General features: G+C 35.3%; 1 protein-coding gene across 1 annotated transcript in view; it reads left to right on the top strand.

Annotated features, from left to right (window-relative positions):
- RhoGEF64C (Rho guanine nucleotide exchange factor at 64C) overlaps positions 1-27,267 on the top strand; it is a 171,132-nt gene that overhangs the window by 54,054 nt on the left and 89,811 nt on the right. Inside the window, exon 2 of the mRNA XM_069503065.1 lies at positions 13,271-13,307. The gene's annotated coding sequence lies outside the window, so the exon portion shown is untranslated. The remainder of the gene's footprint in view (positions 1-13,270; positions 13,308-27,267) is intronic.

The following is a 27,267-nucleotide window of genomic DNA, read 5'->3' as shown; positions in this document are numbered from 1 at the left end:
GGAAATTCCAAGAGTTCCCACGGGATTTTTGAAAAACCTAATTCCACGCGGACCAAGTCGTGGGCATCATCTAGTAATATTATACTTCTACACTGACTTACAGCTAACATAAGGTAGAAAAAATGAATGCTTAAAACCAACTTTTTCTCAACAAAGCACGTAGTCATGGAATTTTTGAAGATAATAATGTGACGACATCACGTTCATCTCGCGGAAAGATGGCTCTTAGCTACAAAAACGTGTTACGATCCGAGACCTTCACAATTGTAATGAAAAAATATATAATTAGCGTGTATTCTCTAACATGCAGTTACTTAACGTATACGCAAGTCTTTCCGTGTTTCGGTAGGGTTGCCATTAAAAGCTTGCTTAGGAGATTAATTGTTTAATTCTTTCTAAACATAAAAATTACATAAACCAAGAAACGCAAAATAAGAGATTCGGCCAATCTATCTTATCGAAGACCAGCGAGTAGCGACCGACCGCGACTTTTCTCGGTGAAAATAATATGCTTTGAAATAGAAATCCATACCAATATTATAAATGCGAAAGTGTGTCTCTCTGTCTGTCTGTCCATCTGTCTGCCTGTCTGCTAGCCTTTCACGGCCCATCCGTTAAACCGATTTTGACAAAATTTGGTACAGCGATAGCTTGCATCCCGGGGAAGGTCATAGGCTACTTTTTATCCCGGAAAATTAAAGAGTTCCCAAGGGATTTTTAAAAACCTAAATCCACGCGGACGAAGTCGCGGGCATCATCTAGTAGAAAATATTGTTTTATTCTTAAAGGGTACTTCTGTGCAAAATTCCAGATTTCTAACGCCAAAGGTTTGGGCTGGGCGTTGATGAGTCAGTCAGTGAGTTCTTCTTATTCTTTGCCAGCCCTTATTAATCCATTGTTGGACACAGACCTCGTCACGTGCACCATTTGTGCACCACAGTATGGTATAATAACATTGTAAATTGTAAAATTAAAATTAAAAAGAGCAACCGCCGAGTTTCTTGCTGGTTCTTAAGACTCGGTAGGAACGGCATTCCGAACCAGTGGTAAATTAAAACTACCCGACGATTCGAAAGCGCTTGTAAAAAGTCTACTTGAATAAAAACATATTCTTTTCTATTCTATTCTATTCTGCCCGGTGTTGGGCAAGCCCAGTTTATCCCGCAAACTTGAAACGTTTGCCGGCTGAAAAACTACATCAATCATTATTACAATCTCAATTGTTGTGACTGGCTGAATTTATGGTATTCTTGTTACAACAATGTATTGTAATTGAATAAAATAAAATAAAAATAAAATGAAGCCAATAGTGAGCGAGCGTCAGCTCCACCAATCAGAGACTATTACGATCGTAACATTGTAGCTGTCATTTTGCGATGACTATATGTATTCCTTGATATGTAGAATGTCTCAAAACAATCGTACAGATGGATACCCTACGCATGAGTCTTCAATCATCTGAACATCTCATTTGTCGTGAGAAAAAGGAAGCCAGCTTGACTTTCACCCACCATTAACGGTGCCATGTTTACTTTTTCGCTTATATGTACTTGTTTGACATTTGTTCACGCTGGTAGAACTTTTTGTTTGTCTGTGGCTAGTTCGGATGACGCACTGGACACCTTTAGGATATACCTAATATTTAAGACAGTACCTATACGGCAGACGGCCTTTTGGAATGACATTTCGGCTTAGTAGAGCGTTGTCTCTGTTACTGATACCTATATGACATTTTGTCGGTCTCAACGACAGAGACAATGCTCAACAAATCTGCTATCTCCTTCTAAAGGTCGATGTACATTACTTTCTGCCGCGTACTGTACAGATTATAGGCTGACGTCGTGTAAATACATGTTCTTTCGCAAAAGTATAATACGGTTGTGTAGAGCAGTGTTAACCTACTAGTTAAGACGTCCGCCTACTATTCTGCAGGTCAAGAGTTCAATCCTGGGCACGCACCTCTAACTTTTCAGAGTTATGTGCGTTTTAAATAATTAAAAATCTGTATGGCGCCATTTTACTACTACGGCGAAGCTCAATGTATGTATGTAAAATTCAGGGCCGTCTTAAGCATAAGAGGCGCCAGGGTGCCGAAGTTAGCCTGCACCTTCCTTCCTTCAACCTTGCGTTTTAATTAATTAAATTTCACTTGCTTTAACGGTGAAGAAACATCGTGACGAAACCTGCTTGCCTGAGAGTTCTCCATAATGTTCTCAAAGGTGTTTGAAGTCTGCTAAGAATCCGCACGTCTCCTTAAATGGCGCTGGGCCGGACACATAGCAAGAGCAACCGATGGGCGTTGGACGGAAAAAATTCTGCATTGGTATCCACGCGACGCGCGCCGACCGAGAGGCCGGCCGAGGCGTCGCTGGCACGATGACATTGCTGAGTTGGCGGGAAACACCTGGACCAGGCTGGCGAGAGATAGGGACAGATGGAAAGGGATGGAGGAGGCCTATGCCCAAAAATGGGTATCCCAATGACATAGTGAAATTAGTGAATGACATTAAACTTAAATACAATTTAATTTGCTGACTAAAAATAATAATTGACGTTTATATTATATAATTTAATTTACTGTTCTAATTTGTTTTGACATATGTACCTACTTACAAAATCACAATATTATTATTAATCTAAGACTATGTAATTTCATGATAATTTTTCATTCTAATTTTTTTATTAATTGAATTTTGTAATAATGTTTAAAATAATAGTAATCTTAATATGTAAGTAAGTACTTCTAATTGCCATAATAGTAACTTAAATGCAACTTCTGTGACAAATTGTACAAAACCATACTATGATCGAATTGGAATAAAGGCTTTATTTATTTAAGAATCCGCACATGGCCAGCGTGGTAGACTATGGCCAAAACACTTATCAGTCTGAGAGGAGACCCGGTCTCTCTAGTGAGCCGGCGATGGGTTGATCATGATCATGATGAAGTATAGAAGATAACCGATGTCTCGACTATTTGTATTCTCAGACTATATCACACTGCGTAGGCGATTGAGGAGGCCAATACATCTGTTTGTCATTCAAGATTCACTCTACTACGAAGTCGTGCGTAAAACGAATCGCGTTGTCATCGACATCGCAGCTCGTGCGTAGAGTGTGGTGTGCACGTACGAATAGAAAGCATGTGAAAACGTACATAAATACATGATGCGCGGATTAAATTTGATTAAATAGAGGATGAAAGCGATTTCGTGTGATAAGTCAATGTACTTCCTAAAGCGATGGTTTGTTGGTGCGAATGAATGCAGCGCGTACGTAATGCAACAAACAAGCTCAGAACTCAGAAGTGACATGTTATTAAAATATAGTGTGCCTAATGAATTCGTTTGGTAACGCGGATTTTTTTTTAATTTATTGATCACGTAAATTTCAATATACATTGAAAATACACAGTTCGCCATCCTCTACAAAATGTTGAAGTTTATGTGAGGGTGGCGAGTTCGCGTTATACAAATTTAATAAAATAAAGGTAAGAAACTGTTATTTATATAAAAGCTGTTAATGCATATTTGTATCTATAAATATCGTGACATGAAACACTTCCTAGACCTAGACTAGGCATCCAAAGAGGCACCTAGAGGATAAAAGCCACCAAAGAGGATAAACGCGTAATGTGATAGGGCTTGTGGCTGTTAGCTGAAGGGTGATAAAGGTACCCTATTACTAAGCTTCCGCTACCCGTCCGTCCGCGTCCGTATGTCTATCTGCCTGTCTGTCTGTTAGTAGGCTGTAGGTATCTCGTGAACCGTAGCGGGTAGAAAATGAAATTTTTCACAGATTGTATTTCTATTACCGCCATAACAACAAATAGAAAAAAAATTTAAAACGACCGCCATGATTAGACTCGCACTTGACCGGTTTTGTTTTTATTTCGAGATAGGCTTGCGTTTGATGACAAACTCTGATCGTAGATTGGAGCACGCTTGCCTAGAATATGCCTATTCACTCTTGCCTTGAAGGTATTTAGATTAGGTACCTATATGTATAGTCCGCGACAAGTCGAGATGGCAATTGGAGTATGAGACGGGGGACGCCCCGCACACCCGCACGTTATCCGCGATGGGTTACCGTGGACGCTGTGCGGGGCGTTCCCTCCCCAATTTCCATCTCGACCTGTCGCGGACTATAGTCTATACCTATACCTAATTTAAATATCCTCAAGACAAGGCATTGCATGTATCATAATAATGTGACTGGATGAACCAAAAATAATAACTCTTTCTCGCTAAGTCACAGTCGGATACAAAAGTAAGGTTTTCATTCACATTCCGCGTGTTCATTTTCAACGCAGTCGAGAAAACCGACACCATGACGCATGTAATGCGAATACTTCCTGTTTTTTTGCACATTGCATACTTCTCTAATTCCACTAAGCGTAGGTATAGGTATACGCAGTTAGGTTCTAGGTTCTAATTCGCTAAAGTTTTTTCAACACTTAATGCTATAAAGGTCCTGCGAAAAGAATAAGAAGCCAATACTGCCCGTGAATGGCTCCAACTTTTCCTCTCGTAGTACTGCAGTCCCGTTTTGACTGCAATTCATATCATAACCATCTGATTTTAATTTCTATCTAATCTAAATTAGCCCATATTGTCCCAGGACTGGGCAAAGGCCTCCCTTCAATTTTTATACAACTCCCTTTTCCGTGCCTCTTGAAAAACCAAACTGAAAAATCAAATTCAACGCGCCAACACGTCTCGTCCTCGGCCAGCTACCTACGCTAACATTGTTTTTTTTTTGTTATATTTCTGTCTTACTAAGAAACCCCTATAGTTTTATCCAGTCCGTCACGAATGTCTGTCTGTGTGTCGCCGCCATTTTAAAAATAAACTAAAAAGCTGTACAGTTAAAATGAAGCACAATTATAGAAATTCTTTACCGCTACAATACATATTAAAAAATTTAAAAAAAAGATTTTTAGGTACAAAAATTGGTTTATCTCCTCGAGTGGAATCTTGTTAAATAGGTACCTATTATTCAAAAACATTAGGTGCTAAGTTTTTAAGACAATTGTTGAAAAACACCATTTATGAAATAATAACTGCCAAAAGCAACTAGTATGAACCATATCTTAACTGTGTTCTGTTTCTGATATTTGAATATTTTTTGAATTTTGTTGTTTGCAGCGCTTTCCATAAGTTTATGATAGCTGAAAATGTTCATAAGTCAGACAGCGCAGCGCAGGCTGTCGCTAGCAATACTAATGAGGCGTGTACATAGCAGGAATGTCTTTACACATGAGAATTCCCTTTGTTGCGTTATTTCGGTCCGCTTTGTGTAGTGTCATTGTTGTTCTGAAGGTCTGGTTCGTGTAGGAAGAACAGTTGTTTATATATAGCGTTTTCTATTCACGTGGATCTCTGATGCCGAAAGAGGCGAAGTCCGCTCTATGTGGTTTATTTAAAAAAAATACATTTTTGGTACAAGTTGATACATTCAAAAAATAAGACTCGTAATATATTATATTACACTACTAATACTATATGAAATAATTTTGTGTTCATGTTCACATGGTTATTTTTATTATAATTATTCATTTGAAGGTAACTTTATGATCGATATCAATTTAGAGCTTGATTGCATTGCCGACCGTCTGACAGAAGCGCATCTACTAAGCAGAAATGAGTATGGATTTGTTATATGATGGGTCTATAGTATCCCAAATATGATGATGGCAAGAGACCTGATTGATTGACGCTGGTTCCCTGAACCAGCTAACGGGGACGAGCGCTTATGTGGCACGCAACTTGCGTTGACACATTGGCCCCGTGTCATATCAGGGAGACAGCGTCAAGACCGGGAGCAGCAGCACAAACAGCTGAAAACGGCAAGCGGCGCAAGTAGGTATGCCTCTCTAATCGAGACAAACCTCAATACAAACCTCATTTCTTGGACTAAATTGTCGTACCCACTTCTAGAACAAGTTTAGTTGAACGGAAGGGGAAATAGTCATGTTCATCATACCTAATACGGTTTCTATAGGTAATAAAAATATCGAGCCCATCCAAACAACTCTATGAAACGTCTATAGCAGCTAATTTATAAACTATGCGTGTGAATACATATTATAAATCGTGTATAGGACGTAACTATACATACGTACGAGTAGGTACACAGGAGAATTTGCGTGCTCATGGGAAAATCGTGATCAATATAACATTTCAAAATGGATTACATGAATAGTATCATCCAACGCATCTTACGCAACTGTTTGTTAATAACTTAACTATATAATTGTTATATACTCGTTTAAACTTAATAGTTGTGGGGTACCACAAACTTGCATAACTTAGATAAGTTTAATCCGTTCGCATACTTTGTAAAGATGGGCGTTATTGGCTATTTACGGCAACGGTTAATCAACAGTTACTTAGTTTCAATACCAATATTGTTAACCGTTGCCGAATATCGGTATCAGAGTTGTGTTTCAACTAATTTAATATGCGCAACGCGCAGCGGTTTCCGTAGTAGTAACTAAGCTAGCTGCCGTATCAATACCGTCTGTATAGCTAGCGCGCGCATATTCACTAAAATAAAACCAATTTTACTTTCATGAATATCGTGAAGTAATCACAACCTTAAGTTCATAGCAGTCAAGTTTAATTTGATCATTGACATAGGTCAAACTATAGTGGACGCCTGCACGAATAGTTTGCCACAGTCCAGTTAACCAAAAACATTTCATAAAGATTGATAAACCAAAGAGGACCTTATCTCTATTACTCTAAGGCTAACTGTATTTAGAATGATAGATCAAAGTGTAATGGACAAGTACTTGTACAGTTAAGCCTTAGCGTAATAGAGATAAGGTCGGCTTTGGTTTACCAAGTTCTTAGTTACTAAGCCGGTAGCCAATAACCGCTCCTTCTCAGCTTTCAGTGAAAGAAAGAAAGAGAAGGCATAATAATTGCGTTTCTAGTTACCCAAAAACCAAACAATGCATTGTCGGTTGCCAGTTGGCAGTGTTGCGTTGTCAGGTGGTTCGTCATAGATGATAACTGAAAACCGTTGCTAGCTACGACAATAACGCTATGGTACGCTATAGGCACGGCAGCGGTTTTCAGTTAAGTTAAGCTATAGCGGACACATGTCTAATACTTTGGTAAAAGACAGGCTACACCAGTTTAAGATGAAACCTATAATTTTGATCTGTTTAAATAATGGAATAATATTTGCAAAATAATGAGCACAGTTTAAATAATAGGCGGGCCGCCTAAAAATACAATCAAAAGAAGCAAACTAGTAACATGGAACTCTCAGGTTGAGATCTATAGGCCGCATTTTGACTTTGCTCATACTTAAGATAAGACACTGTTAAAACGAGACAGCGTTATATCTCTGGCATAAGTCTGTCTTGTTTTTACCAAAACTTAAGTCTGAGCAAAGTCAAGGTTCGCTCTATAGATCTCAACATTTGTACTTATTTATAGATCACTAATACTAATAAGACTAATAACTGTTGAAAATCAAATCATCAAAGTCAGTAAAAATCCTTGAGTAATCTAGCATTCCGATTTAAACTTTTATTAAAAAAGAAACAAAATATTAAAATTGATTAGGTCGAATACAAAAACAAAATATATTTAAAGGTAAGTTACTAAATATAAGCTACTCTGTGAAAAAATTATGAAGTAAGTAAGTCATGTGCACACTTCTTAAATGTTTCTGTTGATTTTTAGTTAGTTAATAATAGACCGTTAAAAGATTTATTTGAAAGATGAACAATTACAACTTTAGTCTTGCTGCTTGCATGTTATGTAACTCAGACGATCTATAATTATTTATTATCTAATAGCATTTATCTACGTGTCCCGTTTGATAATATAATGTCAATTTAAAAGACGTCGTGTTCAATTTATTTTGGAAAGTGGGCACATTTTATTTTTCCTGTTCCAATGACCAGAGGTGTATTCAAACAAGATATTAAAGCTAAAGAAGACATTATAATAATATGTGTTCGCATTTTTATATAGCAAATAATTTTAAAATGCAATACTTTTACGGTATAAGTAAACGTATTTTAAAATACCTCTTGAACGAGGTATAACTTGAGGAAATAAAGCAACATATTTTATCAACTTTTGCTTTCATGTTTAGGACGTATCCTGAATTATTAAAACTGAAATAACCTGCACTAAATAACTTTAAAAAAAGAGATCTCATATAAACTATTATTGCGGAGAAATTCGCTTTCTTGGGCACTTACAAAAAGTCCCACTTTTCGCCCATCACAGCGTCTATTGGAAAACCGTGGAAAACTAATATAGTCTAAGCATACGTCACTACTAACATACTATACCATACCATAAATCCAAAAGTGTGTTAGTTTGTTGATTTGTCTCTCAATCACGTCGCAACAGAGCAACGCGTTTCGGTTTTCGGATCGAAGTGATTTTTTGTATGAATATACTTAGTTAAAGACCAGTAGGGCGATTGTCTAAAACCTGCATCAATCATTATTACAATCTCAATTGTTCTGATTGGCTGAATTTGTGCGATTCTTCTTGCAACAATGCATTGTGGCCAATAGTGAGCGAGCATTAACCAATCAGAGATGATTGCGATCGTGACATTGTAGCTGTCAAACAACCGCGGTAGGGCCACTGGTTATAGTGACATAAGATATTTTTTATCAAATCCTTGCAGATGAAGTCGCGGGCATCATCTAGTAAAATATAAATAGCTCTTGTAAAAAATGGCGCTAACGTAATGAAATAAAACATTACACTTAATTATAGCCTGGTGTAATAGTTCTCATTACACCTACCACGTGACACACTATAATAACACTACACTTATTTAGATTCACGAAGCGTAGGATAGAGTTCAACGCCACTTCTATCTTACCATAATATCACGTAACACTTATAATTACACCTTATTGAGTAACGCATACGGGCTATAATTCAATAACATAGCCTGAAGAGCTTTGACCTGGTTGTAGAACTTGTACAACTTTTGGTTAGGCTAAAACTTAAAGGATGTTAATATTTTTTAATACTTGTTTTACAACAAGGTTTTTAGGCTCTTGCTTGCGGCTTTTATACTATGTTATTAAAGAACATAAAGTTTAATAAACAAGATTTTGTACTTTCGCTCAAATCTTTGCCTGCAGAAGTATTTTAGCTAGGGCTTTTGTAGGATATTTTTTTGAAAAACGATTTGAAGTAGAGGCAACAGCATCAGTATCTCGAGATTCATGCAAATAAGGGAAAAATTCTACATAATATTATATAAATGAAATATTTCCGGTAAGAATTAAGATACCTAATAGTTAATTATTTTTTCATGACAAAAACTTTACTTTTGAACTTTATCTCTAGCTTATTTACGAATATTTTGGGGGTTTTGTGACATTACATTTTACACTAGCTCATGCTCGCGACTTCGTCCGCGTGGACTACACAAACTTTAAACCCCTATTTCACCCCTTTAGGGGTTGAATTCTCGAAAATCCTTTCTTAGCGGATGTCTACGTCATAACAGGTATCCGCATGCCAAATTTCAGCTCGATCCGTCCAGTAGTTTGAGCTGTGCGTTGATAGATCAGTCAGTCAGTCACGTTTTCCTTTTATATATTTAGATACCTACATCACCGTCGTCATCCAAAACGATGTGCATACAAGTATGTTCCTTTCTTCATAGTATTGACGTGACCTCTTTCGTAGTTTTCTTGGGATAATACCTAATAATGGGCCACATACTCGTAGATAACTTGAAGAGATTTCCATACTCCATAGCCTCGTGCCGCTTATGTACAGTGTAGGAGTGGGTAATATCGATTTTTAACCGACTTCAAAAAAAGGAGGAGGTTCTCAATTCGTCGGAATCTTTTTTTTTTTTTTTTTTATGTATGTTCCCCGATTACTCAAAAACGCCTGGACCGATTTTGAAAATTCTTTTTTTGTTTGAAAGGGTATACTTCAAAGTTGGTCCCATTTCAATTTGGTGAAGATCTGATGAACATCTTCGAAGATAGATACTGGAACTCCTCAACGGATAAGAGTAAATTGCTCGCGATCAGTGTAATAGCTTAGTAAACAGTAGATTTTTAACCAGTCATAGCATAATTCCATGGGGCCACTAAAAATTGTGAAATAAAAAATTTTTACAAAAAAAATAAAAACCGACTTCGTTACATAAACACTAAAAATTGAAAAATAATTTAATTTATTACCGAATATATTATGTATACAAGAGTTAATATAGTTCCATAATAATATTTTTTGGGGTCGGTGCCAATGAGGTGCCATTGTGGAGTCCCATAAAATTATGAAGTCTAGACGATTCGCGCAGCTAAAGCTAATTGGCACCGGCACCAAAAAGTATTATTATGGAACTATATTAACTCTTGTATACATAATATATTCGGTAATAAATTAAATTATTTTTCAATTTTTAGTGTTTATGTAACGAAGTCGGTTTTTATTTTTTTTGTAAAAATTTTTCTAAATATCAAATCGAAACTACATATTGATATTTGATATCGGATTTCAAAACACCATATTCTCCGAAACTATATATTAACCGGTATACCGTTCTAGTAAATACCTCGCGATGAAAATCGACCCTTTTCGATACCGATTCGCAACGATTTTTGACGAAGTGTATACTGACTTGATACTGGGTACATACACTATACAGTATCTAGTGTAGGTACGTAGATGAGTGGCTTCCTGTGACTCGTTTGATGGCGTCAGTCAATTTGTACTTAAATACAATTTCCCATCAAAAAGGTATCATTAAAAAAAAATTAATCAATTTAATCGATTTCGTAAACACTGCCGCACATCACTAGCCTCAGATAAAGGGATACCTCTAAAACTGTCCTCAAACCGAATCAATTACGAACTACGTCACTTCCTTCCTTTTAACAGTTCATTATGCATAAAATGCGGACCAATAAAAAACTGCTTTACGGCTGAGTACACTTCCGCTATGCACTTGTCACTGCATCCGGTTTCGATGTACCTACGTACTGCCAGATTTCAGTTACGTAATGCAACGGATTAATTTTATTATGACATTTTGCCTATTTTATTACATAACATTTCGGTAGTTCAGGTTTTCGATTAGTTATGGAGTATCGACGATTATTATTTATCTGTACAATGGGGCCGATTCTCTAGTACACAATCTCTAAACTAAACTCAATTAACAGGTCTAAATCTAGTGCCATCCTTCTCCGCAAGCAACATTATGAAAGGGATAGCAATAGATTTATACGTGTCATTTTAGCTTAGTTTAGAGATTGTGTACAACGGAATTAGCCACATTATCTACCTACTTATTTCTGCCTAGGATAACTATGAATCAGAATCATCATATAGTCTACACCCTGGTTAGATCCACCAAATCGGCCAAGCAAATTTCTTCATCATCGGCAGAAGATCCGACTCCCAAAACCCTTATGTCCTACTTCAGTCCATCGATCAACGTCAATAATAATCCAATTAACCTTAAAATCCCCTTTGGCCTGTCCGACCTTTCTGTTTCCTGTTCAGTAACTTTTTGCAGGTTCTTATATTACCTGTCTTGATAATATCTTCATATTCTCCATCTTCTCTCTCGAGGCTGTGGTAATTTTTATATTTATCTAGTTCTTTGCCAAGAAAATAAGCCAAAAAATTATCTTCTTTATTTACATCAGCATCACATCAGTCAACTGTTTTACCTTGCAACATTTCGCTGTTAAATCCGAAGGTGAGATCAGACTGAGTGTCTGTAAACAACTGGTCTTTTTGGATGCCATGTCCATGAATTGCTACAAAAAAATTAATGTTCAAAATTAATGCTAATTTACTGTAGAATTTTCATCCCATTTCATCATAAGGGTCCCTTACCTTTGATTTTAATCACTAATCAGTAATCACTTCGTTTATCTCGGTTTACGTCTTTAATTTGCATAGCGTTACACGCATTTAGTTTTATTATTCTTACAATGCCAACAATATTTTATTATGTCTTTGTGTCGTTTTTACACAAAGGCTATTAGCCGTCAGTAATTTCCACATAATCTTTGTTATTAATGCGCTTAGATAACTTGTCACATCGTATGCATAATATGACGAATAAAATAGTGAAGTTGATAATCGTATTCAAATCCTAACCGCACCCTGACATACCCGAGCCTAGTACAAACAAATATAAATCGTATCTCCTAAACGATTAGATACAAATTCATTCATGTGTTTTGGCCAAAATGGCCGATCAACCTGTCGGATCACCTCTTACTTTCGTTATTTTCACTTTCGGTGGAAGACAGTATAATAATATAATATGTAATTCGTAAGTTAATTTTGTTGGTACAATTTACGATGATTTCCTTGGGCGTTCAGTTGTGTTTACGTTCGCGGTAACTGCTTTTTGATGACGGTGCTATGAACTCTGGAGTTCATCTTGAATGACATTCTACGTCATGTCATTAAGTGCTTTTGGTTTACTCTTAGTTTCTACTACTTAGGTTACGTGTAAAGCTTTTTGCGAATTATTTGTAATAACTTTTACTAGCTTTCGCTGCTAAGTTAAGACTCCATGTTGTTTTTGCACTGACTTGGCTGGCTTTTTATCAACTCGCTCTTTAACTCTTCGTTTAACATCCGAATCGATTTCTTTGTCAACTTAACCATGTATGTGCTTATTGAATTTTGTATAGGAGGTCTGTTTTAATTTTGGTCTATATTGGTTGAATGTGGTAGTGAGAATTTAGGTTGTATACACATTTTTTTTTTGTCCGTTCATACTTACTACCGTTTATCGATGACATAACGATCACACCTACTCGCAATGAAGCGGACCTTCTCAGTTATAATACCAGAGATGGTAAAATAATATGCTCTGTTTGGTTGGTTCTGGTTCATTAAGAATCTCTATTCTCTTTAGAAGTCAAAAGTCAAAAAATCATTTATTCCTCAGAATAATATATCTGCGATTTACTAAATATAGGTAACATGCATTGGTAACAATTGATTGTCAGGATTGTAGATTTGTAAGATGATATAGTGTTGATAATAATTAATTATGTAAACTTAAAACTAACGCTACGAGGGTTCCAGGGAGGTTTAAAATAAGTAGATACTTATTAAGAAGTTGAGAGTAATTAAAGTTCGTACGAGATTTTGGGAAGTAATCTTAAAAAATTTAATAAAAAATTAGTCATGGTCGATAAAAATAATTGCAGGAAAATCATCGTTCTTCACTTTATATTATTTTTTATAAACTCTAAAGTTTTTGTTTTTGTTTGTTACAGACAGGCGACTGGGGTATACGATTATCGAGATACTATAAGGTAAGTCAATTTTAGCTTTTTTGCTAGTTAAAGATTTTTTGAATTACCTCATGATTAATTTCATGAAGGAACATAAAGTTTTTCTGGTAGCTTCTATAAAGCTACTATAATTATTTCTGATATTAAAATTTTATAATTTCATCACTATCTTTTGGCGTGTGCTAGTCGGTATTACTTTGACATATTAAGTACTAGATGATGCCCGTGACTTCGTCCGCGTGGATTTAGGTTTTTAAAAAATCTTGCGGGAACTCTTAAATTTTCCGGGATAAAAAGTAGCCTATGTCCTTCCCCTGGATGTAAGCTAACTCTATACTAAATTTCATCAAAATCGGTTGAACTTTTGGGCCGTGAAGAGCCAGCAGACAGACCGACAGACAGACACACTTTCGCATTTATAATATTAGTATGGATAATGTTACTATTGGTAACATCTGCCTTTCTAAAAGTAATCGCTTAATTAATAAACATTCAGCGCACCAATCAATATATTATTATCATAATAGAGTACACCTGTTACCGGTCCGCGCCATATTGGCATGTTTCTAAATGTCAAAACACTAATCTTAATAACCTTTAGCAAATGGCCGTCCTTTACATCTGTAGTTTATAGTTTAGTATGAGTCATTTTGTGAATTATTGGCGCTAAGAACAGAAAATTTGTATGAGCAAATTTTAGATTAATAAATAACTGCCTAGCCAGGGTTATCCGTACCTAGGAATATTATATATATTTTTTTGTTTTACTATCAGGATTTTTGTGCATCAAACGTATCTCTTCTACAAATAACGCTCAAAATAAGACAAATTGTCAGTTATCATCCCGTCAGTTTTAACATTGTAGGATTAAGAATGAAATAGTTTTAATGAAAATTAGCCTATTTATTTGGTTTCTAAACCGTGCAAAATTTTGTTCGCTTGACCATATCTTGTCATTTATATCGGTGCTAGAATCTCGAATTGACAAGGATTTTTTTCTAATTATTCTAATTTTTTTGGGGCTTTTCTTTAAAAAAAGACTGCCAGCCCCATTTATTTTATACTTATAACAGCAATCTTAATTTAAACTCAAAAAGCATCCTGGCTGCCTCTGATGTAGGGTCAGCCAGAATGCTCTGAAAAATTCCTACATTAATAGATTAAACTTATCTATTATTTCGTACCTTTTGACTCCTTTTATGTCCTCGTCTTTTTGAGAGATTATTCTAAATTGATAACCCTAAAGCTACCTTTGTACCTAACAAGATACCAATCATAAGCTATTTCAATACCCTCACTGGCTACATCTATATATGCCTTTCCAGGATTTATTTATAAACATTTAATTGACGACTACCAGGTTCATGCAGATAGCAATCGCTCTTTAATAAACTAACCGGTAGTACAAGTTTGAAGCCTGGTTAGTAAAATGCTGATCGTATTAACGTAACAACGAAGTATTGAATAATAATAATCTGTAATCTCCAAGCGTCTGATTTGTGCTTTGATGTGAATACCCACCCTCTATAAGCACACAATGAGGTACTTACTTAAGTCATAACATTATAATTAATCATCATTATCTATTTCATTAACAAGCTGTGAAACCCTAGTTGTTAGGACGTCCGCCTTCTAAATGGAGGTCGGGGGTTCGATACCAAGCAAGCACTTTTCAGAGTTATGTGCGTTTTAAGTAATTAATAATATCACTTGCATTAACGGTGAAGGAAACCTGCATGCCTGAGAGTTCTCCATAATGTTCTCAAAGGTGTGTGAAGTCTACTAATCCGCGCATGGCCAGCGTGGTAGACTATGGGCAAAACCCTTCTTACTCTGAGAGAAGACCCGTGCTCTGTAGTGAGCCGGCGATGGGTTGTGCATGATGATGATGATCTATTTCATAAAGACTAAGCAAAATACAGCTCTTTCAGTCCTCTTTTTTCTGAATATTCTAACCTTCTATTATTCATTTGATTTTCTGACTTTTACATTTGCTCCCTTGCACTTCTTTTCACAAACTTCCTCATTTTCCTTAATAATGTACTTGATAATTTTTCTTACGACTTTCTTGTCGTACTTGATGATATTTTATATTTTGTCGCATATTAAAACGAATCTAAAGTATGTAATATTTTAGTTGTTTATAAACTTAAAAATTTGCCTTGTATCAAACGCCAAGAACATTGTATTTAACTTTATTTCATTATTTAAACAAAGCTACTTATTTTTAACTTGATTCTAATTTTATACTTTTTATTAATGCTGAGAACAGCGTGTAGAATAAATGATAGTTACTACACATTCAATTAATCATAAGCAAAGGTTACTTGATTCAATTCACAGAGAATTTGAGTGATTCTATTTTGCACACTTTGAAGAGTGGAATATTTCGCGATTTAGTTAACCGTGAACTTTTGCGTCTTAAGTGCCACTGTGTTAATTTTTTATAACAATATAAAGTGTTAGTTTTTGATGAATGACTCTTTTAAAGTTGATATATTGCCACAAAAGAACTTGTTACTTTGTTCCTATTAAAAGTTGATGTTGAATTCAATGAAATATCAAAACATAATTATTGAAATTTTACAGACGATTTATATACCTAAGTACCTAATATTTTATCAAAACATGTAGAATGTAGATACCTACCTAATAGACATTTCTTTGCCTAAAATTCTTGGGGATCGCTTCTTTACGTAGTAATAGTTAAGTTACTTACTTAACTATTACTTACTTAACAGTACTTACTTATACTTTGGCACCTATAACTAGTTTTGATAGTTGTTCGTATATTTAACTTCTATATGTAATACATACACACGGAATAATAAAATCAATTAAGTAACTAGTTTTTCAATTTCAAAAAGGAAACGAGTTACTATAAGCACGATGATAATAATATTAATATTTTAAAATTAATTGACCATCGTGATTAACCTTGTTTATCGGTAATGACCTTTTAAACAAGTAATGATTTAAATATTAGAATGCAATTTATGTTGGCTAATATATTCAATCATTTATAGATTAATGACAAAATATGACTCATATTAGTTTGCTTATAATAATTAGCACATTTATTTCTTCGTCCATTACTGTGGTCCATAATGATAAGAATTATTGAACGGGATCTTAGATTGTACTACAGGATGTAACCAGAACGCTAGCAAAAATTTTGCGTTATTGTTATACTACCTATACACAATCCAATAACAATAACCATTTGCCTCATTTTACATTTTACAGTTAGTGATTTAGTATTTTTCAAACCCGCAATTTATAGCGTGCCAAACACGGGTCAATGCCCCGCCTACGATACGGCATTGACTCCAAGTGGCCCACTTACGCAACGTTAGTTGACCTCTAGCGTCAGAATTTTTTTTACGAAATTTCACGTTTTTTGTGGTCTCCCCCCCCTCTCCACTTTATCACTAAATGGTAGTATATGGGAACGTGAAAAAATTCACAGCAGTAGTATGTATATACATATAATCAATTTTAAAGGAAAACAATAATGGCTAAGTAGGGTTCACTGGCTAAGGAGTTCCACGGAACCCTACACTGCGCGTGGTCAGATCAGCGCGTAAGATTTTTTTACACCTTTATTAGCTGCTATCGTCCAAAGTCACCATGATCCAAACAAACGTTCCTGCTAGTGTTGGGGACAATACGCAGAGAAACTTTCAGCTTTTATAAAAAAGGAAGGTCTGGCACGCGCTGGCTCTCAGGCCATATGCGATGTCACACCTGTTACTTTCACCAGAGTTTAAAATACACAAAAACATCGTAAAAATCATCATAACATTACATAAGGTAGAGGTCTTGGTCAGACAGTGACCCGTAGAAATCAGTATCAAAGTTAATTAATACACTGACTGAATTAAAATTACTATTCTATTGATATTATTGAAACAGACCGCTTTCTTTTATGCAACTTATATGCATAAAATTCATCTTAAACTTTTGCTAGTGTCAAGTTTCTGCTGATGCTTTAGCATATTATTTTAATTTCGAAAGGGCTGAGAATGATAAAGTTTTCCAAGATTTTAACGTATCTTTCTATCTAATAATAATATAAACTACATAACATATAAAGAAAGAAAGCGAATTTTGTGAGTTTGTGTGTCTGTGGAGATATTCTCCGAGGCGCGTGAGTCTGACACGCACTTGGCCAGTTTTTATAATATTTTGTTCAACCCGGGCGATGTCGGGGCGGGCCGCTAGTAGGTAACAAATACCTAATAGATGTTGAGTGTTCGCTTTCGAAAATTAACTAGCGATTTGCGATTAAGCGCAAATCGGATTATATTGAAGCCATCGATTAATCGTCAATTTACGCTAACAATCGATTTAGAGATAGTGTCAAATACAAAAGGATTATAAATAAGTGCCGACAGCCGTCAAAGCCGCGAGTGATAACAATCGAGACCGTGAAATCGATTATTCGCTTCCATTGTTCTAAATTTCTCTTACCGTTAGGCGTCTGGATCTTTATTTATGCATAACTACTTTCGACTTCAGCTCAGCCCCTTGTCTTAAGGTTTGATAAATGACTTGTAAAATATGGTAATTGATAATCGACACATTTGTAATGGAATACATTTAGCCTACACACTACTTCCGGGTTTTTACCCGACTACGGCAAAGCCAAACGGAAGCAGTCATTTTAGCAGTCTTTGTATGTATGTCAGTTTGTGTTTATGTGTGTTCCACCTTAGCGCCTAAACTACTGAGCCGATTTTGATAAATCATATAGTCTTATAGTAGTTTTCAACTTTATCTTGTTTTAGTATGGGTCTGCCTGCTCTATTATAATATCGCTCTGTACCTATCGTTTTCTTCATTGCTGAGGTCATGACGTAGTCGAAACGAAAATGCCAAATTCAGATCTTCAAAGTCGGTTACGCATCCAGTCACCAATTTTTTTTTAATATAAAAATGACCAGCAAACGTGTAGGCAGGTCACCTGATGTTAAGTGATTAGGATTACCGCCGAACATGAACATTTGCAGTACCAGAGGAACCACCTATGCGTCGCCGGCCTTTCAGGAATTTGTTGGGTTAACGTTGGTCTGTCTATATCATATTATAATGATCGAAATACATCTAATTTTACGGCTGAGATGCACTCGTCATGTGCAGTGTTTTTCATGAATTTATACTAGTTTCATTCCTTAGTATACATCACATTACGGGAATGACGTCAAAGACGGTTGATCTTTGCAATAAGTATTTCATTATTTAAAAAAGTTTCCTAATTATAGCAAAAAATACCATACCGGTGAAACAACAGTGTGTGTTTTTTTACGTTTTATATCTTTAAAATATTTAGTGAGCTTTGTACAAGATAACGTAAAGGTCGATTTTTATGTTTTTTGTAACTAAAAGAAAATGTATTTTTGTTTACAAAACGACATTGGCATGATTTTTTAATAGGTCGCCGATTACTTGGAACGTGAACTTGAGCGAAACTTGTATCGTACCTAATTAATGTCAGTAAGCTACTTTTTAATTTCATTAAAGGGTTTTACTTGCACTTGAAAGAAATTCCGAAAAAGACCCGGCAAGGATTGAACCGCATCACCCTAGCTATGAGGGCAATGACTTATATACATAGAATTCATTGTATGAGCGTTATACTGCAGAATGCAATAAGTATACCTAATACCTAATATAAATGTGCCAATTGTAAGTTGGACTCGTGTAGGAAGAGTTCGTTACCATCTTACAAGAAATTATACTTTTTTTTTAAATTGTCATGGCGGCCATTCGCCAAAAAATCATATGGTTATTGCTTAGTTTTTATAAATTGCATTAAATTGCATTTTAAAACGATAATTTAAATCGATTTTAACCGAATATAACCGTCAGATTCTGAACAAAATATGGAACCCGCAAGAGCTTGGTGCAAATTAGCTATCGATCATAATAATCGATACTTTTAGCGCCGAAACGTGCTGATGCACTTTAATTTCTTCTATTTAAATTTGAACTCTATTTCTAAAGTTTCTAGGTTTATTATTGTAGGTGATGGTGTGTGCAGGAATAATTTAGCCTGGCCCTTTAGCATCGATGATGAAAACGCGATTCGTGAGGCGTCTGGAGGTGAATGATTCCCTCATTATTTTAATAGTGTGTTGGTAAATTGGTGTTCGTTTGTGTTCTTCTCAGCATCCGTTTGAAGATCCGCTTTATCTTGAAGGGAACTACGATGAATCTTTTGTATAAAATTCAAATTCCTGACTGACTGACTTATTATTAACGCAAAGTCTAAACCGCAATTTGGAGGGTGTGTTCTTTGTAAAGAGTAGGTATCCACTAAGAAAGGATTTGTTGAAATTCCACACCTAGGGGGTTTGAAATTCATGCAGTCCACGGGGACGAAGTCGCAAGCATAAGCTAGTTTAGTTATACTTACTAATACACGGATATTTTCTAAACGACTTCCAAAAAAGATGTGGTTTTCAATATGTTTTCTTGGTAAGTATGCAGACAGACCGATTTTCTCGAGATTCCTTTTCTGTAACATTAAACGATTTTAATAAATGAAATAAAATGGGGCTTGCAGACATAAAAACACTGACAGTAGTTAAATAAGGCGAAGAAAAAAACCGTCTATTTCTAAAATATTAAAACTGACACAAACTGTAACATGTTGATTCATTATAGAGATAATAATTTATGTCATAGGTGCCAGACACAAGTAATGATAAATCTAAATGTGTCTTTGTATTCGATTCCTCGTAATAATTCAAAGAGTATACAGTAGCAGGAAATACGAGTATCACACTATTTAATATTCATTTCACGGCCATCGGCGACTTTGTGTATTTCCAATATGATTAGAATCAATTTTCGATTGGCTTCTTTCTAAAATTCACATTCATGAGCATACAATTTTGTGTAGAGTAATTTTTTTTCGGATGATTAGTTAAGTATAATTTGCGTACCTTCGAGACATGAGCATGTTTATCGAGCGTGATTCTCTATCTCTATTATCATTATTGAAATTATCAAAAATTAGAAGCATAACTCATTATAAAAAAGTTTGGCATGCGCATTTATAATATTGACCACATATAATAAATTTATAAAGATTGATAACAATACTTAGTAATTTAATAATACACAAAGCGTTTCGTGCGTGTAGATAGAATGTCGACGACATTAGGATGGAATCTCGCGGAAGATGCAGGGAAGGTGTTAAAGATGGGAACTTGGAAAAGGTATGGCAGATTCATTAAACCCATACCCGTGATCATAAAGTACCTACATGAATATTACGTGATAATTAAAACGATGATAATAGATATTACATTTTTGATAATATTATGTAATTCAATTTTGGAACTATTACGTAATATGTCCCAATAAAATGTAGGCTATTTTACGTAGGCAGCGGCCATGTCATGTGGCCATTGCGACAGGATCGCCTTCGATTCGATTCGTTTATCGCGTTCGTTTTAATTGACGCCATACTTGGATGACAGTTTAAGGATTACAAAATCACTTACTTATTTTATATCAAAAATATCGGTTAATACATTTATATGATTTGTTAAAAAATTGTATTGTATGTGTTCCAAATAAAATAAAATAAATAAATAAATAAAATCATTTGCGATGATAAAACACTAATGATGGTCATGGTAAATAACGCTGTCGTGTCTCCATATCAGGTTCTTTTCACAGGTGATTTGGCAAGGATAATTTACGTGACTTATGTATTAAGATGTCTGCAAAAAGGTAATTTATCGTAAGGGTAAATTTATCATTTGCCAACAACAATAGCTTTGTAATAAAAGTACCCAAGGTTGAATGCCGCATTAAAACCCAAATAGTCGTTTGACTTGTAATCAGTTTTTATATATTACTTTTGTATATTACAGTCAAAATCGTATATTTTTCTTTTCGCGAGTTAATGCTAATATTATCGGTAAAAGTCAAGGATGAACCGTTAAAATAAATAAGAGAGAAAACAGTTTTTTGAAAGGCAACGTTATTACGTACTTATAACAAAGTATAAATAAATTAAGCGTTCAATTGTACACTTATTTCAATTTAAAATACTAGATTTAACAGAGAAATAAAACTTGGATATTTTAACTAAATATTTTATTATAATCTATATTATATTTTACATAATATGTTATATTTTAACTAACTATTGGATATTTTAATTAGTCTTGTTAAGCTACTCGAAGAACATGTGTATCTATAGCTCGAAAATGAATTGGATCGTGTAATCGCTTAAAATAAAAATCTAGAATCTAATTTGTGACTTAATGCTAATCAGATTGTTTACCTTCAAATTGAGGACTTTGGCTACGTTGTGGTAGATACTAACAGAATAGTCAAATAATGGAAATTTTAAGAGTCAGGCTTGTTTTCATCAAAATATAAACACAGCTTTTGACTTTTATGTAGGTAGGTACTAACTTCAAGTAAAGGTTTTCATCGTAATATTTTTTTTAAATATTTTAAAACTAGCTTATGACCACGACTTCATCCGCGTGGACTACACAAATTTCAAACACCTATTTTACCTCCTTTAGGGTTGAATTTTCAAAAATTCTCTCTTAGCGGATGTTTACGTGATAATAGCTATCTGCATGCCAAGCAGCCCAATTGGTCCCGTAGTTTGGGCCATAGTTCAAGCTTGTTGATAGATCAGTCAATCAGTCAGTCATCATGAACCAGCCGCTCGATTGCGGTTGAATTACAGCTACAATGTCACGATCGCAATCACCTCAGATTGGCTGACGCTCGCCCACTATTGGCTACAATGCATTGTTGCAACAAGAATCGCACAAATTGAGCCAATCACAACCATTGAGATTATAATAATGATTGATGCAGGTATTACCAAATCGCCCTAAAGATGGATTACTTACTGAAAACAATTTCGTAAACACGTATTTTGATATCCGAGATATTTCACCAAGTAACAAAATATGAGACACGTATTTAGAGCAAAACAGCGTCCCAATGATAGCAATACTGAGACTAGTAGTAAGTAACTGGAGCCAGACAATTTTCTTCCGCAACGCGAGGTTAAGCGTGACCGAGGCAAATTCTTCATAAGTACTAATTCTATAAATATAGCACAATAGCACTAGAAGTCAGAGTCACTCAGCGGGTGATGGAGAGAGCTTGGAGTTTCTCTACGTAATCAAATCAGAAATGAGGAGTTCCGTACGAGAACCAGAGTAATCGAAATAGCTCAACGGGTTGCGCTACTATAGTTCTAACAAACGATGAACGTTGGGGTCCCATGGTGCAAGAATTGTGAACTAGCACCGGAAAGTGCAGCGTCGGAAGACCCCCCACTATAGATAGGATGGATGGATAGATTGACGACATCAGTAATTAAAAAGCAGCAGAAAGCCATTAGATTCAGAAGATGCAAGGGTGTTTCTTGTGGCAGAAACCGACAAGAGACATAATTATGAGTTACGTGGAAGATACCTGTGAATGTGTATCGGTTAATAATGATGATGACACTAGAAGATCAAAAAGAGGAGTTATCATTATATGACTAATGCAGTTGATACCAACGGTACCAGGGTAGACTTCCGAATTTTGGCTTTCAAACAGTAACGAATATTAGGACTGAAAACTGCAGATAGATAAGTAAAGTAAGAGAACAATAAAGTCTCATGTTTTAGAAATTAAAACTAATGAAGGAAGTTACATTATGCATTAGAAAACATTCGACATAATGTCTGTAATGCAGGACCACACAGTTATCTATTAGTATTAGCTAATGCTGTCTAGATAGTAAATAAGTACGCTTCAACAGAAATAACTTTGGTTCGCAAATATCACGGGCAATAAACAGTGTTTAAGAGAACATAACCTTTGATTAAAACCATACGTTTAGCTGATCGCTAGATTTATCTGTTTCGCGGTAATCGTTTAGTTTTTAGACCATGAAACTGCTATATAGGCATTAAATTGAAGATTGTTATCCATAACGTTGAATGGAAAACCGTAATTTTAAAACTTCTAGCCTCATGGCAATTTTCAATACTAAGATAATGGACTAAGAGCCAGCGCGTGCCAGACCTTCGTTATTTTATAAAAGCTGAAAGTTTATCTGTGTATTGTTCCCAACACAGGGAGGAACGATCAGAGACTATGAAGCTTGGATCATGGTGGCTTTGGGAGATATCAGATAATGAAGGTCTTACGTCAAAGTATAAAGTCAATTTTTTGTATATTTTCTTCGAAATAGTATTACAAATCACGTCATGCATTGCCAGACACTTAGTGACGTAGCAACCCCTTGCCCTTAAAGTTTAAGTAATGAAGGTCTGGCACGCGCTGGCTCTCTCTCTATAAAATTTGAAATGCTCTATTTACTTCAGTTCTAAATAAAATAACCGAATCAAATATTGTAGCCTCATTTAAATAACTTTACCCACTTTCTACCAGTATTGTAGGTAGTAGGTACAACCATTATAACCACATTATTTAGATAGCTGGGAATCTTTGCGAATGCCACTAATGTTATCTATGTTTTCAAACCCGACAAAGTTACTGTGAATGGTGACACTGTTTATATTTGTATAGCTTTTGTGATCATGTTATTATCATGTGGTTACTGGAATGATATTTAAAAACAAGTATAATCTGAAAAAAGTGGAATGCCCTTCCAGCGTCGGTGTTTCCTGCCAGTTATAACCAAACCTTCAAGCCAAGAATGAATAGGCATTTTCTAGGCAAGCGCGCTCCAACCTAGACCTCATCATTGTTTAGCAAGCCTTTCTCACGATTGAAAAAAAATGTTACTTAGTAGGTATACGCGTCTATCGCTATCCATACCGCATTTGGGTTACATTCGTAGATAGCTATTCTTCTAATCTCATGCTTTTTGTATCTTCCGTATACCATACTTATCAGCGAGAACGGATAGGTATATATTATTATGAACATAACATAAGTATCTATGACATAACAATATATATTGTGTGGGTCCTCCAAATACAATTCAATTAGATAGATAGTCAAGATTTTAGACTACTTTAGACTAGATTAGATCAAAATAGTGATTTCAATCGCATATCTATGGATCATTTAAAATTAGACTGACCTACCATAGATACACCAATTCGTATGAAATTGCACATAGTGACTTACGAAACGTTTCACGACAAAAATCACGAAACTGACATTTGGATTACTGTGGCGGGCGGGGTAAAATGTGGCATTTGTAAATTGTACGCGTACCTCTTGAAGCTCGAGCGTACGAACTGAAAATATTCGATACTAATTTTACGTATCAAAGAAAATTATACCTTAATATTTTGTACACAAAATTTGCTTTAACTAGCGTACTATGATAGTATCTATGGCAGTATCTTTATAACGCATAAGAAGTCTTATGAGAATTGAAATAAAGACAAGCATTGTGTTCGTGTAATGAAAAGTAAAAGTTATGGTTAGATGCTGAGATGTACTTGCGTACCCTTTGACTACTACGACCTTGGCAGAATCATGGACTGATTTCGAAAGAGGTAATAAATAACATTTTTATGGTATAAATTGCACGTATTAGGAGCAATTTGCTTAACCCGTAAAAGGCCAAAATGTAGATCTCGATAAGCTCAACTCAGGTATTGCAAGCTTGGCTGACATGATTTAGCGTGTGAAGATGTTGATTGTAATTTGTACCGACGTAGGAACAAACTATTTTTAAAGAAAAAATAGTTTTTAGCCGTGTTTAAATTTGGAATAGATATAGTAGGCTATAGTCCGCGACAGCTTGATATGGCAATCATGGTATGAGGTGAGATATCATTACCATTCAATCTCAATTTAAGCGCCCCCAAAAGCAGTTTAGTTCTATATAATTACCAATTTATCATGTTGAATAGAGAATGAAGCCTAGAGGCCATTGGTGCTATTGTGTTGAAAGTACAATGTAATCAAACTTTATCATTGCTAGGCTAACGTTCGAGTACTGTTTACAACGGAACAAGAAAAAGTAGTAGGAATGGCTAAATGGGACGCTTAAAGTTTTAATTTTAATATTACATTTTTTTAAATAATTAAATAAATAACATAGATAAAGTAACTTATAGTCATTATAGAGAAAGTGGTTTTAAAAGAATATAATATGGGTAAAGCTTTTTACTGCATTGCCTTTGCTACCTTACACACTAACTTTTAAATAATACATATATATGTATTTTTGTATATTTTTAATGTTATAATGAACCATTTTGTAAGCTGTTAAAAGTTTTTACCTACTTAAAATGAAGAAGTAGGTACCTAAGCGATTCAAATGAAAATCGTTTTACTTTCTCGAGTTCATCTTCTGAGGAACATCGAACCATTCAAGGTCCATTAGTCGCGACTAATTAATTATTTATTGAAATAATCATAAAGTCAGGTGAAAGTTTATTGACAAATGCGCGTAGTGTCAGTAATAGAATGGTAACTTTTATTGCAGTTTCAATTTACCAATGGTTTTAATTGGTTATTGTAAAATAACAACACCTACCTACCTAACTGAAATCTAAAGCTAAATCTATACTTTTTATTATATAAAAAAGCTGACTGACTGACTGATTGACTGACTGTCTGATCTATCAACGCCCAGCTCAATGCAGATAGCTATTATGACGTAGGCATCCGCTAAGAAAGGATTTTTGAAAATTCAACTCCTAAGGGGGTGAAATAGGGTTTTGAAATTTTGTAGTCCACGCGGACGAAGTCGCGAGCATAAGCTAGTTTTTTTATATTTTCTTTGGAATAGTTTTAGAAATCCCGTCATGCATTGCCTGACATTTAGAGTCGTGGCAACCCCCTGCCAGACACCCTTTCACGTCATGCAGTGCCAGACACCTTTAAAAGTTAAGGGTGTCTGGCATGCATGACGTGATTTCTTATACTATTCCGAAGATAATATTTAAAAAAATGCACTTTATACTTTGACTTAAGGTTTTTTACACCTTTGTTACCTGTCCTCTCCCAAAGCCACCATGATCCAAACTTTGTAGTCGCCGATCGTTCCTCCCTGTGTTTTTTTAAAATATTTATATTTATTAGGACAACCATAAAATTGTTAAATCTATACACATTACACACACTCATTATTTGATATACAACCTATAATTAGGTGTCACATCATGTGCCAAAAGAAATAAAACATTAAACATTACATTCTGTGTTGTGGACAATACGCAGAAAAACTTTCAGCTTTTATAAAATGACGAAGGTCTGGCCCTCTCTGACTCTCTTTCTCTCTACTTAATTAATATAATCTACGTAGGTATCTCCTCAAATTATTTCAAACCAAACGTTACTCGAGCTATGGCGCAACACTTTCGTTACCCATGCTTACATCTGTAAGCCTATTACGAGTCATAATCTCGTTTTATTTACCAACTACGCCATTGTGAAGGTCTGGGAACATGAGATCACTATTGCGAAAAAATTTGATCCCGCTTTCATATTTCTCACTTTTGTTGTTGAATATACGCTTTCTCACAAAGACTTTGTTGTCACGTACATCATTATTATTGTCACTGTACTGCAAAACGTTTATCTATAGTGGCACAGTAGCTAGTTTACACTATGTTATAGGTATTTAACTTTAACTTTCAACAGTAGTCACAACAGGTTACAAATTGTTTACGAAACCAGAACCTTTTGCAGGTTGTTTATTTATTTCAATCAATTTATATCAGACTAGCTTATGCTTGCGAGTTCGTCCGCGCGGACTACTCAAACTTCAAACCCCTATTTCACCGCCTTAGGGATTGAATTTTCAAAAATCCTCTCTTAGCGGATGCCTACGTCATAATAGCTATCCGCATGCCGAGTTTCAGCCCGATCCGTCCAGTAGTTTGAGCTGCATAGATCAGTCAGTCAGTCACCTTGGCCTTTTATATATTTAAGATCCTTACTGCCTAGACCAGAACAATGAATTAATAATAATATTGTGCTCTATTCGTTTTCTGTTTTCGTCA

The sequence above is a fragment of the Maniola hyperantus genome, chromosome 14 (genome assembly GCF_902806685.2).
Source record: "Maniola hyperantus chromosome 14, iAphHyp1.2, whole genome shotgun sequence".
NCBI classification, from domain to species: Eukaryota; Metazoa; Arthropoda; class Insecta; order Lepidoptera; family Nymphalidae; genus Maniola; species Maniola hyperantus.
The sequence above is the reverse complement of the archived record's forward strand: the minus strand, read 5'-3'. Positions and strand labels throughout refer to the sequence as shown.